Raw genomic sequence first — 16064 nt, 5'->3', positions numbered from 1 at the left:
ATTGTTAACTAGAGGCATTAGGTTATTTGGCAGGTATCTAGAATTTTTTCATCTTGCATAACTGAAATTTTGTACCCACCAAACAAAGACTCATTCTCCCCTCCAATCTGCCCCAGACCCTGGCAATGACCATTCTATTCTCTGCTTCTATAAATTTGACTATTTTAAATGCTTCATATAAGTAGAATCATGCATTTTTTATCCTTCTGTGACTGGTTTATTTCTCTCAGCACAATGTCCTCCAGATTCATCCATGTTGTTGCAAATGGCAGGATTTTCTTCTTTTTTAAGGCTGAACAATATTCCATTGTGTGTACATGCCATATTTTCTTTCTTCACTCATCTGTGACTTTTTTTTTTTTTTAAAGATTTTATTTATTTGACAGAGAGACACAGCGAGAGCAGGAACACAAGCAAGGGGAGTGGGGGAGGGAGAAGCAGGCTTCTCGCTGAGCAGGGAGCCCGATGCGGGGCTCAATCCCAGGACCCTGGGATCATGACCTGAGCCGAAGGCAGTCGCTTAATGACTGAGCCACCCAGGAGCCCCGTGTGACTTATTTTTAACTTCGAAAGTGAAACGAGAACCAGCCTATGTGGGGAAAAATCACAAATGAAGCGTGATAGAAAACAGTATGCAATTAAATGCTAATTTGCTTATTAAAGGTGATACGGATATGTCCAGATGATTGATCATCACGTTCTTTGTCTTGTAGAATGACGTCAGCTGTCTATTATTGTCTGTTTTGTTCTCATTAATGGAATTCCAAGCAAGATATATCATGGCCTAGGAGTTCAGATTGACCACTATTAGAAAAAGTACGTTTATGGTGCAAGAATAATACATGGGCAGAGAAGAAAAATAGGACAACTTTATACTATCTACCTCTTTCAGGCAAAATCCAAAATTATATGCATTTTTGAGGACATATGTAATAATAACTTCAACTTTAAAATATCTATACATCGTAATTACATTTCCCTTTTTTAAAGAGCTCTGTGAATTTCAGTATCTTAAGGAGCTATCTAGGTACCTGTCCAGTCTCAGGCCCTGAAGGGGATTACTTAGCCTAGTTTCTACACGGCAGTTTCTCACTAACTAAAAGTGCTAATTGTGCTTTTCTGTGGGCTTTGCTGCTAGTGCGGAACTTCTGATTGCTTCATAACACAAGGATTTCAGAGGAAAAGTGGACAGGATCTTTGAGTTGTTTTCTCCATATGCAGGCACTTGGTCACCTATTTGGCTGCTGTTTCATTTCTCTTTGCATAAGGACCAATTTTTAGAGGAAGTCCAATAATTCTATGAGTTGAAATATGTACAATAAGCCTTTTAAAGTACTCATCTTTAGACAATGTTCCTCAAATCAGGGATTCTCCCCTATCTGGAAGATAGTATTCAAAGAATTCTTGTTATAGGAGAGAGTAGGAGAGGGTGGTCAGAGTGAGGAAGGAAGGAGAGAGAAAGAAATAACACAGAAAACCACAAAGAATACAGATAAAGAAGAAATTATCTTTAGACTTCCCCAAATCCTCCTCTTAATGTCTTTTCTCTTTTATCTGGTATTAACCAAGGTCAGAATATCTTAAATACCTTTCATTATTGGCTCAGCAGGGGCCGCTCCACCATGGTTTGAAGTGTTATATGATTTCCAACATAAACTGAGCTGTCTTTACTCTGGAGTCTGGCTTCAGCAAATTTTTCATTTAATTTTTCTTCAGAAGACCATCAAGACATTTGCTGTTAGAACATAAGGGAGGCTATATCGGAGACTCTTTGTCAATAGCTTTATTTCCCAATTCCATTTTCAAAACGCATCCTCATAATGTATTCAAGTATTTCAGATTCAATCAAATTGCTTCTTCTTTGTAGTAGTGAGAAAAATTAATTCATTTTCATAGAAACCATGTAAATTTACATGGGAAAATTTTTTCTTTCTTTCTTTCTTTCTTTCTTTCTTTCTTTCTGTCTGTCTCTTTCTTTCTTTTTCTTTTTCTTTCTTTCTTTCTTTCTTTCTTTCTTTCTTTCTTTCTTTCTTTCTTTCTTGCTTGCTTGCTTGCTTGCTTGCTTTCTTCTTTTATAGTAAACATTACCCCTACTCAGCTCTTCATAACTTGATTAATTCATTAAGTGTGAATGAATGGTGAGCTGTGGGGGAGTAAAATTTACAGATTAAAGAATGTCTTATTCTATCTTTATAGAGGTATGGAAGATATAGTTATTTGTCACCACTTCCCTTTCCAATTGGTCTCCCCCCTCTCCAAACTTAAGTTTTTAGAAGGCTACTCTTTGAATTATATCAGCCAGCTGATTTCAAGTAATGGGAAGCACTGGCCAGAGATTGGATTGGGGAAGGAGAAAGAGGTTTGGGGATTTCTTACTTGTTCCTTTCTGACTTTGGAGCCTCGATTCTGATAGTTCCCACATTCTTTTTTTCTCCCAGACTCAAACCCTCACTGGATTCCAGGAGCTCACTTTGTCCCCTTGCCCCTTCAGGACTAGAGGTGGTGTTTCTCCATTGTTGCTGTCTCTGCTTGCTCCAGTAGCTCCCGTTGGCTTCCTAAATCCTGCCCAAACCTCGGTGAACTTTCCTTCATGAATGTCTCTTCACTTAAGCCATTTGATTTGAATTTGTTTTCTGTTGGGGCCTTCACTGATTATAAAAACAATAATATTAATCATAATAATCTAGGAGTTATGGAATACTTACCAGATGTTGGATATTATGCTAAGTGTTTCATATGTGCTATTTAATTGAATCTTTAAAAAATTCTTATGGGATGTGTATTATCTCTCTTAAGAGGGATTAAATTGAGGTTTAGAAAGGGCATCATTGCACAAGATCTCCCCAGCTAGTTAGGCAGCACCAAGACTCTAAACCTAGTCTGTGTGACTCTGGAGCCCTTGCTCTTCTTTTTTTTTTTTTTATTATGTTATGTTAATCACCATACATTACATCATTAGTTTTTGGTGTAGTGTTCCATGATTCATTGTTTGCATATAACACCCAGTGCTCCATGCAGAACGTGCCCTCTTTAATACCCATTACCAGGCTAACCCATCCCCCCACCCCCTCCCCTCTAGAACCCTCAGTTTGTTTCTCAGTGTCCAAGGTCTCTCATGGTTTGTCTCCCCCTCCGATTTCCCCCCTTCATTTTTCCCTTCCTACTATCTTCTTCTTCTTCTTTTTTTTTTTTTTAACATATAATGTATTCTTTGTTTCAGAGGCACAGGCCTGTAATTCAACAGTCTTACACAACTCACAGTGCTCACCATAGCACATACCCTCCCCAATGTCTATCACCCAGCTGCCCCATCCCTCCCACCCCCCACCACTCCAGCAATCCTCAGTTTGTTTCCCGAGATTAAGAATTTCTCATATCAGTGAGGTCATATGATACATGTCTTTCTCTGATTGACTTATTTCGCTCAACATAACACCCTCCAGTTCCATCCATGTCATTGCAAATGGCAAGATCTCATTCCTTTTGATGTGGAGCCCTTGCTTTCCCTAATCACTCTGGAAGGCTGCCTGTTTTGTGAGATTGTGCCCGTAGTGCAGGAGCAGCAGATACAAATCTTTAAACAGTAGTCTATAACTAGATAAATAAGAAAAGTGGTAGTGTTTAGTTCAACTTCACATATATTTATTATTTTTTAAAGATTTTATTTATTTATTTGAAAGAGAGAAAGAGAGAGCTAGCATGAGCGGGTTGGGGGGTGAGGGGCAGAGGGAAAGGGAGAAGCAGACTCCCTACTGAGGAGGGAGCCCGATGCAGCGCTCTCCATCCCAGAACCCGGGATTAGGATCTGAGCCAAAGGCAGACACTTACATGACTGAGCCACCCAGGTACCCCCACAATTATTTATTAAGTCATTACCATATGCTCAGCATTATTCTAGGATTTGAGAACGTAGAGATAAAAATGTTCTGTTTCCAGATAGATTTATTACTTGACAGGAGCATCAGACATCACAAATACATAAATTAAGTAATATTTTACACATGGAAATACAAATACTTCCAGGCCACGGAGGAAGAATTTTGAAGTCGAATGGTTTGAAGCTCGGGTGACTCATTGGGATTCCACTTTGATTTAGTTGAAACCTGTACACTGACCATGGAATTGCAGGGCTCCAGGCCTGCTGGATTTACCCCGTGCATTCCCAGTGTTTGATAGTCTCTTGTTGGAAGCAACACTCAGGTGATTACCTTTGTCAACAAAACATGCATTTCTTCTCTGGGGGTTACAATGTTAGAACTTAGAGGATGATAGAGTTTAACTGTCCAACCTCCTGGTTATGATTAATATAGAGATAATAAACATGAAATAACAGATAACAGTGTATTTTTTTCTTCTGAATCCATTCTTCTTTTTACAGATGTTAAAATACTAAAAGTTTAGTAGATTACAATCATTTTGTTTGATATAAAACTCATAGATTATAAGATGCACGAGCATTTTTAATAATAATCTTAAAAAGGAAAAGACATTGTCATGGAATCTATAGCATGGTTCTTTTTGATTACTTAGAAGTTGTATTTTATATCTATTGAAAGAGTTGTTTTAGGATTAAACATTGTACACAAGAACCAGTCTTGGAAATACATAAAAGGAGAATGTAAACAAAATAATTTGGTTAAGGTATTTCTAATTTCTTCCCTTAAGAGAGTAACTTTTATGAGTCACTTTTTGAGCTATCACTGTCTGTACTGTGTCAAACAAATTTTGGAATTGGAACTTACTTTTCTCATCTCTAAAATAATAGTAATAATAACTCTTCTCCCTTGGGGTTGCTGCAAACGTTGAGTGAAATGAGATGTGCAACATGGTTAGCATAGTGCCTGGTACATAATAAACACTCAATAAAATTTGTTACTAATTGTGCTATTGTTATTTTTATTATATTCCTTTCAAGGTGGTACCTGATAAGTGGCCTAAAATTGGTGTAAACAAAAATCTGTTAATAGGCAGAAAGTCCTTTTGTCTCACTATTCCCCACCTGATTGCTCTAGATTGTAAACTATTTTTTGATGAGGGCTACAACTAAGGCCAGGCCAGCTGTTGGGCTGGTTAAAGCAATAGCTTTCCTCCGAATGAAATCATTCCTTCATAAAAAGATAGGGATAATAATCATGTAACCCATATCTCCTTAGCAGAACAGAGAAAGATAAAGAAATGTGAACACACGGTATAAGCTTTGAAATGATACACAGTGGTGACCACGTATTATGAATACCAATTTCATAAATATTGCTCGACTGATTAAGTCTATTTTGAAAGAAAGGAAAGCAGAGTGTTGTATTCATTTTCCAGAAAGACCATGTATTGTTTCCCTGGAACCTCAAAATAAAGACTCATGAATGAAAATAACGGGATTTTTTTTTTTTAAAGATTTTATTTATTTGACAGAGAGAGACACAGCGAGAGAGGGAACACAAGCAGGGGGAGTGGAAGAGGGAGAAGCAGGCTTCCTGCTGAGCAGGGAGCCCCATGCGGGGCTCGATCCCAGGACCCTGGGATCATGACCTGAGCCGAAGGCAGACGCGTTAACGACTGAGCCACCCAGGCGCCCCCCAAATAACGGGATTTTTAATTTTTTTTTCCCCAGCTCCCTCTACCTACGTGTCAAACCTTGGCATGTTACAAGTCATTTTTCTTATGTAACCTCTGTAATCATGGGGGGCAGTGCCTGTGGCAAAAAGCACAATCTGAATTGAGATGCAAATCAGCAGGATCTAAGCAACAGCAGACAATATTCAGAGATGCCTTTGCTTTGTGGCTCCCAGTGCGGAGGCTCTGGGGACCGCAGCTGTGTCTCCCTCGCCGTCAGTCACGTGCAGGTGTGAACGCCGTATTTAACCCCCGCGCATTCTGACCCACGATGATGGGGATGGGCCCATGGTTCAGGACCTCAGCCATGTTCGGAGTTTACGTGACTCTAGGAGGTCGCCATCTACAAGCTCTGCAGAGATTGTTCTCATGTTGAGGCTATTGAAAATTATTTTCAGGCAAAATTGACTCCACCCTTCCAGTTCTCTTTTCAATAATTTCTGATGCTTTTACTTTTTTCCCCAGAGAATAAGTACCCATTGTTTTGCCCTCCTTTGATTGCTTTAAAATAAGAAATGGTGAGCTGTGACTTAAAAACTAGTGCAGTTTTGAAGAAGCCAACTCTTTCCTCCTCGTTTTCACTCACCCCTCTTTCTCCCATTTCTATTGTCTTTAGGCAAACAATTAAATGAATACATAAATAAAAATCATCTACCCAACTAACACAGTTACTTCACAAATACTTCACCGAGAAAACTTTCATTTTAAAGTGAATACATTAATAGACAAGTGATGTATAATATTTATTTTTGCCTCATCTCCTGATTTTCTAAATTTAGGATACACTAATTTCTTTTAGGCCTCAGGCCACAAAAACTAGTATTTTCTGTCATGAATAGTGTATTCTCTTGGCTTGGAATGGGCATCTAAAAATACCTGTTCCTTATAATGGAGGCTTATCTACAGAAATAGCTAAGCGTTTTAAAGGGTTACTGGCAGAAATGAAATAAATGCACGTGCAAACATCACATAGTACCACCTCAACCTTTCCCTGAATCTTATCTCAGTGAAATAAAATTTCAAGGAAATCTCAGGTGATTTCAGAGGTGCTGTAGGAGATTTTTTTGGGGCCCTTTATTCTCTATATATCAATATAAAATTCTCTCCATTGAACTTTTCTGCTTTTGAAGTGTGTAACATCAGTGTATTTCCATTGAGGATAAAAAGGACTTTAAAAATTTCAGTGTGCCTTGCTTTGGAGTTTACATTCTAATATAAACTCACAAGAAGAAATATAATACTTATTTATATTAACTTACAGAGAACTGTTGATTTAAGAAATAAAAGTCATTAATCTTTTAATATCAGCACTTGCTGCACATAAGTATTGTTTACAAATCATTTACATTTTAATAAAGGTATTAGGAGCAGTAAAGAAGAGACAAAGAAATTTTAAACTAAAAGTTTAGGAGTAACAAATTTAAAAATCAATCAGATATATTTAGAGAAGTTTGTGCAGAAAATAAGTTAATGTTGATATTGGGAATTAAGTCACAAAAATCATTTCTTGCCATAATTAGTTATTTTACCTCTTATAAAAATATATCACTAACTGACTTATACAAATGAATAACTCACTGCTACGACTCCTGGATAAAAACCATTTATCAGATATGAACAGATCACTTTACTAAAATAAAATTAGCACTCTTTTTCTGTTGTTATGCCTTTCATATTTTTTTCATGTTATCTCCCTACTTTGCTTTTTCTGCACTGATCTTTTTTCTTCTGTATAATATTCTTTATGTGTTGTTTATATGATAACTAAATTAGTCTGTAGTTTCTCTAAACTGGTAGTTACATCTAGAGATGTTATTAGATTTAGGATCAGTTTAGGGGAATGATACATCTCTAGAGATAGTTATGTGGGTTCCTAGTAGGTGAGTTCATGAGGCACATTATTTCTGGCTATCAAACTTAGAAATTCAGTTTTATCTTTTAATCCATGGTGAATTTCCCCACCAGCATTTTGCCCTACTAACTTTAGAACTATAAATTAAAAAACAGTTGTTTCATTCGAGTTTAAAAATGGTAATTTTAAATTCTAATGTTTTGGGCGCCTGGGTGGCTCAGTTGGTTAAGCGACTGCCTTCGGCTCAGGTCATGATCCTGGAGTCCCGGGATCGAGTCCCGCATCGGGCTCCCTGCTCGGCAGGGAGTCTGCTTCTCCCTCTGACCCTCCTCCCTCTCATGCTCTCTGTCTCTCATTCTCTCTCTCTCTCAAATAAATAAAATCTTTAAAAAAAATTCTAATGTTTTTTCCCTTACTTGTTAGCTATGATTCTCCTTTTAAAAAGCATGTTATCAATTATTTGGTTGGCTTTTAATACAATATATATAGAAAACAATGATAAATATATATTATTTTTCTCATTAATCAGTTTTAAAATGTTTTGGTGCCCTTAGGAAACTTCAATGATGACCAGTGGGAGTATTTTTGTTATTATTAAGAGCTCTTAGACTTTTACAGTTGACATGATTCAGTTTTTTTAGTTGTTTTCTTTATGATCCTTAAATTGTTCCATCTGATGCCAGTGGAAGCTGATTCTAGTTGACACTTTTGACATGATCACATTAATCTTTGAGAATCCCCTTACTTCTGGAATGATAAAATATTTCAGATTCATCTTGTACCTTTACTACCTGAGACCTGAAACCAAGAATTTCTCCAAGTTCCCTGGTTATTTAATGAGAAATATCTTTAGATATTAAATTATAAACACTAGAGTTGCCCATCACTACTTGGGTTTTAGAATAAGCAAAGTTGAATTCTTAATATCAGGAACAAACTGAGGGTTGCTGGAGTGGTGGGGGGTGGGAGGGATGGGGTGGCTGGGTGGTAGACATTGGGGAGGGTATGTGCTATGGTGAGCGCTGTGAATTGTGCAAGACTGTTGAATCACAGACCTGTACCTCTGAAACAAATAATACATTATATGTTAAAAAAAAAAAGAGAGAGAGAGAGAGAGAGAAGAAGATAGCAGGAAGGGAAAAATGAAGAGGGGGAAATCGGAGGGGGAGACGAACCATGAGAGATGATGGACTCTGAGAAACAAACTGAGGGTTCTAGAAGGGAAGGTGGGGGGGGGTGGGTTAGCCTGGTGATGGGTATTAAAAAGGGCAGGTACTGCATGGAGCACTGGGTGTTATACGCAAACAATGAATCATGGAACACTACATCTAAAACTAATGATGCAATGTATGGGGATTAACATAACAATAAAAAATTAAAAAAACAAACAAACAAAACTAATGATGTAATGTATGGTGATTAACATAACATAATAAAATTTAAAAACAGACAGGAAAAAAAAGAAAATAGGCAATAAAAAAAAGAATAAGCAAAGTTGGAAATACACATTGTTCAGGAGAAAATATTCATATGTTCACAATGATATTTCAGTTTTTTTTCAATCTCGTAGGTGAGAAATGGTATCTCAGTGTGTCTAATTTGGACCTTTCCTATTTTGATTAACCCTGAAGGTTTTTTTCCCCTCATATAATCTCAGGATTATTTGTGTATTTTAAAAGTTAATGATACATTTATATCATTTGCCTACTTTCCGGCAGATTGTTGATGTTACCCAGTTTTAAAAGCTCCTTACATGTTAGGAAATAAGTCATTTGTGATTAGTCTTTTTTTTTGTTTACAGTGTATATTTTTTCATTTTTTTTAAATTTTGATAATAACGGACTATAATATGAACTGAAATGTCTACCGGAAAACAGTAAAACTTTAAAAACTATATGAAACATCTGCTCTAAAGGATTCGCAGATTGTGAATAATTTGAAAGTCAGGATTAAAAAAAAAAAAAAGGCAGCCAGGAGCAGTGACTCTGGTATCAGAAGCAGTTTTCTGCAAAATGCCTCTGCCAATTCCTAAAGGGTGGTGAACAGGCAGAAAGATAAACTTTCCACATTGTAGGCAAAAGTATAGCACTGGAATTCAGGGCCTGCCCTGGAAGTTAGCCACACTGTGAAAGTTGAGGGCACAATCCTCCACAAGACCACTCTCATGTCAGATACCAACTGCAGGTTCAGAGGGTCCTGAAATCACCCCCTCAGTTTTAATAATTTTCTAGGACTCACAGAACTCCCAGAAAGCTATTTTACTCATGGTTATGGTTTATTACAGGAAAAGAATACAGTTTAAAATCAGCCAAAGGAAGAGATGCATAGGGCAGAGTCTGGGAGGGTTCCAAATGCGAAGCATCCATTCTCTTTTCCTGTGGAATCAGGACGTGTTATTCTTTTGGCACTGATGTGAGATGACACACATGGAGTATTGCCAACCAGGGAAGCTCACCTGAGCCTCAGTGTTCAGAGATCAGAGACACCTGAATATTTATATTCAGAGATATCTATTACATAAATATGACTGATGGACTGATTACGGACAGGGTTGAACTTAGTCTCCAAAGGCATGACCCAAAGCCCCTATCTTAAATCCCATGATTGGTCTTTTTAGCCTGGCAACTCCATCCTAAGACTATTGGGTGCAACTGGTTCCCCTGTGCTATGCTATGTGGCCAGCAACTGCCCTAAAAAAGGTACTCTATGAAGAATGATATAGGTTCTCTCCTAGAAGCTGATGGCAAAGATCTGACCTCTTTTTTAGGCATGTCTGAATTCTTTACAACACAAGGGCTCAATGAGGAAAAGAAACTCTGTTTCTCCCACACATTGAGATTGTGAAAGTCCACACTCTTTGGAGTAAGAATGAATAATTTGGAAGAGTCCTTATAGGAACTGAGGTCCTATAGTAATTTATATCAATTCTGATAATTGAACTAACTGGTATGTAATTGCTACCACCCTTAGCCACCTACCAGAAGGAAACTCAAACACCATGCAGAAGAAAATAATAACTAAAACTCAAACTTTTTACATTTTAAAATATTCAATGAAGATACCTAATCAAGAATAACCAGGCATACAAAAACTCAAGATAACAACCACAATTTAAAACAAATAAATAAAAGACAGTAGGAACAGATCCATTGTGTATTCAGATAACAGATACAGATAAAGACAAAGACTAAGATTAAAATGTTGTACATACTAAATGACATAGACAATATTGAGAACTTTTGAAGAGAACTGGAACCATAAAAAATAAACAATGGAAAAGTGACAATCATATATACAAATGTAACTTTAGAAATTAAAATGCAAAATTTAGTGGAAAAGTTTATAAAAGTAAGAATAAGTGAAGAAAAAATTACTAAACTGAAAAAGGGGCAGAGGAAAATACCCAGAATAAAGTATGTAAAGACAAGGTATGTAAAACATACACAGCCACACACACAAATATTAGAGATGTCATAGTTGAATCATTACACAAGCACCTACAGAGGCTGGAGCCTTACCATCGGGGTTTCTGTGCTTTTCTAAGACTCCTCTGTTCCATGCATGGAAGAAATTCATATGTGGGAAAAAACATTAAAACTGCTAGTAGTGACCAGCATTGCCTGATGATTGCTGGCATAGGGGTTCTTCCTCAAAATGTAGACAGTGATTTCCCAGGCATGATTGAAAGTGTACTGACTATAAGCTCTAGAGTATTCAACTTGAATTTTGAAGTTCATTTAAAAAGGAAAAGGTAGACAAAGATTTTTCTCACATTTTATGGCTGTGCTTACTGTCGTGGTCAGCTATTCTAGAACTAGAATTCCGAAATTGTTTTCCCTATATGTTTGTTGGCAACAAGAAAAAAATTGGATGAAATTTGGAAGGTGGAAGGAAAGCAGCATTTGCATCCAGTTGGTGCAGGGCACCAGATACTCCCAAAGCTGGTGCATCTGGGGCTGAACTCATGGTTCAGCATGCTGGTTTGGGACACCAGTCAAACCTACAGCTCACTCAGATTCACCAGGACCTTCTTCTTTAGCTTATTTTACCTGTGGGCCAGGTATTTGCAGATTGGTGGAGAAGATGTCGGCTTCTTCAGAGCTCCCACATGGTCAAGGCTGCAGGTGGTGAGGGTCAGATTCTAGTTTGTCCTCATTGATTCTAGTTGGCCCAATCTTTCCCTGTTTCATGTGCAGCTTTCTTTCCCTACTGCTGTCCCTGCTAACATGCAGTAACTTCTAATCTACCATCAGAAGCAGAGGCAACAATTTTTTATTAACTTCTTCACTAAGAACTACAAATGCGGAAGATCTAAATTTTAAAACAAATCTCTTTGTGGTTTGCTCCCTGCTGAAACCTTAACTGATGCTGAAATTGATACTAACATGGTTCTAGTTCTAGGGAAATAAAACCTTAAGGGTGAATTATATACATATTTTCAGGGATATCTGGAATTGATTCTCTAATAGGATTAAAATTAATTTCATTAACAATCTTGTTGCAAGTGATAAAGGGGACATTGGTAGTCTGTGCCAAGCAATGACAAAGCAGTTGCTTAAATGATTATGAAGACACCTAAAATCAAATGACTATAGAAGGCAAGACTCTAGACCAAGTAGTGCTGGTTTAGAACATTTTTTATGGAAATAAAGACCAAAATGGAGTTTGTTGATTACTTGAGAATGCACTAGAGAACTTAAAGAAAGAAAATGGCTAATTCAGGGCTTTAATTTCCCAACTCAAATTATATAAGAAACAAAGTTTCAAGATTTGCACTAAATAAAGACCTTTAATTCTTCTAGATACAGGACAGAGATTTCTGAAAACCAAACCTCAAGTGTAATCATGGAAGTGGCTACTTTACAGAACAAGATGGATTCATAAAATCACATGGTTGCATATATTAAATGTAGGAAATTCATTGGAGGAGGATTTGACTTTGAAAATGGGGAGAACACATTTGAAGAGATTCAATAAAATTGAGTACCTTAAAACTAAATTTTCCTGAGCCTGAACCTAAGCCTAAATTTCTTGGGTAGAAGTATCTCCTCCTCCCCTGACTGAGGACATTTGTCTCTCTTTGCCTTGAGAACCTATAATGGCTATCCCTGGAGTAATAAGGAAACATCGATTCTTCTGATGATGTAGCTCCACCAATCTCATTGCTTTTAGACCTATAACCAGATATAACCAGATTCAAATCCTGGAGGACCCAAAGGCAATATGCAGATGAAAATCAACATGAGATTGACCATTCCAGATAATAGGAATGGATCCTAAATTTACTGGGGCAAAGTGGAAGAATTATAACGTTGGGTATGTTTGCATTAAGCATAGTTTCTAGATTCAATAGGTTAGCCCCAGTAACTAGAAGAATTTTTAACAGTTTTCTTGGAGTATCAGCAGAATTTTATACTCAAATAGGGTCTATACTAAATGAAGTTAAAATTCTACAACTTCCTTAGTACAGATAGAAGAAGTATCCAAAAGCTAAGGAAGGTAAAATTTAAAAAGGTAAAGAAGGTAAGGATTTATCATGAAAGACACTGTCTTAATTCCTTATATTTTTCGGAATGACCGAAGATTATTTGCTTCACCAAAGCTGTGAGAAATATATCCAGGAAGGGATTCTAGTATCCTTGATGATCTCAGTGTTGGCTATTCTCTGTAGGCCAGGAACGACAGTGGAAACTACTACGTTTGAATTGGAATCCCTGATGAAGGGATGATGCATCCTAGGCTGCAGGGACCAGCCTGTGGTATTTAATTTCCAGAGGCGAATTAGGTATGCTTATTATAATGATTTCTACAAATGGTTACTAAACAAAGCCAAAGAGGTTGTCAGAATGACTTGAAGTTCAGATATCAGTGGTCTTGGCTAATTGTTCATGGTGTTCTTAAAACTGAAAGCAGTCTACTGAAGTCTTACTTGTTAGGATAAATGGAAAAGCTTTAGTCTGGTGAACAGAATCCTGACCTGAATCACAATAGATAGTTGCAACCTCTCAACAAATTCTCATACCTGAGCCCTTTCATAAATTCAGAGTACCTTGCATGAAGGGGAGACTGGATCCCTTAAGGAAGGAACGTTCTATGCATTTAAAAATGTATGCTGTAAATCTTCCTTATGGCCTTTCCGGAAGGGATCTACAACCATTTAGATGGTAACTGTGCATTGGAGAAGTGTATATAAAAAGCATTTAGGGGTATTATTGGACAACGGCTCTGAACAGCCACTACTTTTTGGAGACCCAAACCAATCTGAATAAGGTGGAGGCCAAGGGGTTAGTAAGTTCTGGTTAAGGTCCTTCTCACAGTGGGCTCAGTGGGTTCCTGAACTAACTCTGTGGTTATTTCTTCAGTCAGGAAATCATATTGGAATAGACATGCTCACCAACGGACAGAATCCCAAGAATGATCATTTCTGTTTTCATCACAGATCTTCCTAAGGAGTCATTTTATTTCTTCTTAAAGAAGTTTGGAGGCCATTATATTAGGAAAGGCCATGTGGAAGCTACTAGAACTGCCTCTATTTATCAAATAGATTTTACATCCTGGAAGGTTTGCAGAAATTGGTGCCATTATCAAAGACCTGAAAGTTGCATGGCATGGTGAATCTTACCAAAGTCTCATTCAACTCACCTATTTGGCATGCACTGAAGAGAGTTGGATTTTGTAGAATGACAGTAGATTATCATAAATTTAATCAGGTGGTGACTTCAGATGCAGCCACCATTTCAGATGTGATTTTGATATTGGAGAAAATAGACATGCTCACCAACATGTGGCATGTATCAACTGATGTAACAAATGGTACTTTGGTTTGTATATGCTATCTTTTTACTGGGAACTCTTTGCTTTTACCTGACAGAAACAGAAATACATGTTTACTCTCCTACCCTAGGGCAATATCAACTTCCTAGCCCAATATCGTAATCTTGTCCATAGATACTTGGATGCCCTCTTAATTCCAGGACAGGACTAGGCTGTTCAATTAATGATCTGATTCTCATTAGGCATGGTGAGAAGGAAGAAGCAGCTTTTCTAAACACATTGATAATAAACATGTGTACCAGATGGAAGGAGGTAAATGCCACAGAAATTCAGTAGTCTACCACTTCAGTGAAATTTCTAGAGTCAAAGCATCTGGAACATGTCAAGATATGACTTTCAGGGTGAAGGAAATATTGATGTAGGTGCAAATTGGCTTGTGTTTATGGAATTTATTGATTCCCATGATTATCATCACACTGAGTAAGCTAGCATGTTAGAATAGTGAAAAAGCCTTTAGGAGATTCAGTTACTGTGCCAGATGGGCACATAAGCTTCTGGGGTTGAAATAATGTCCCCTAAGATGGAAGGTATGTTATAAATCAGTGACCAATATTTAGTGCTGTTTCTCCCATAGCAAACATTCATAACTCAGGAAAGCGGGCATAAGATTTGGGGGTAATTCTCTTACTCTTACCCCTAGTAAATGAACTATTAGTGAAAGTTTTGCTTCCTGTCCTCATATCTTTGAGTTCTGCTGCTTGATATGTCTTAGTTCCCAAGGAATAAATATTCTCACAAGGGGACACAATTGTTTTATTAAACTAGAGGTTGAGATTACCACCTGGCCACTTTAGAATTCTCATGACAGTGAATCTGCTGGCAAAGAAGGGGATTACTGTGCTCTCTGGGATAATTGATCCTGACTGTTCAGCGGAAATCAATTTGCTACTATGGAGTAAGGAGACATAGGCCTGGAATGAAGTAGATACCCTGGCTACCCTCTTAGTGCCCCATGTTCTGGGATAAAGTTAATGGAAAACTACAAGTACTCAATAGAGGCAGGACTGCTAAAGCCCCGACCTTTCAGAAATGAGGGTTTGTGTCGTCCTCTGAGGCAAGGAACCATGAACTGCTGAAGAGCTCACTGAGGGCAAAGGAAAGGCGGAAGTGTCAAATCATAAACATCAGCTACACAGTCATGCTTAGGACTTTTTTCCTTATATTTATATGAATATGTGTGCATGAACTCATTCAATTATTTTTTAAAATCCCATAGTCCTTATAATTTAACATAAAGTACGTTAATAATACTTAACCCTATTCAACATTTAAAATGTGCTTCAGGTAGAAGAGAAAAGAACATCACCCAAAAAAGAGATAAAGTGACTTTGGGACTTTTATCCTTTTTATGGAGGAAGGATTAGTGTGGTTTTTGTTGTATGCAGTTCAATTGCCATCGTTAGAGTATGACTTTGCTTGTGTTTTTCTTTGGGGTTAAGTATAGTTAAAAGATGTGTACATGTATCTCAAGTTGACAAAAAGTGAACTGGTTGTTTTCCCACTTCTTCAATTTAGCTAAACTAAACAACACTTTCTAGAATTCTTTTCCTATGTAGTTTCAGGTCAGGGTTGTATTGGAAGTTTAACTAAACTGCTTCATAATATTCCTGTCTCAGCATCCATTTTGTGTGGTCAAGTAGCCTGCAGGGGCCTTGAACTGACACTAGTGCCTCCTGGGAGCACATGCTGATAACACCCCGAAGAGCCACAAGTCAATGTGATGTGATTCTTGATATTCTTATACCCTAAGATGGCTCTGACAACCCCC

Source organism: Neomonachus schauinslandi, chromosome 2 (genome assembly GCF_002201575.2).
Source record: "Neomonachus schauinslandi chromosome 2, ASM220157v2, whole genome shotgun sequence".
Classification (NCBI taxonomy): Eukaryota; Metazoa; Chordata; class Mammalia; order Carnivora; family Phocidae; genus Neomonachus; species Neomonachus schauinslandi.
This window is presented reverse-complemented; position numbering follows the sequence as displayed.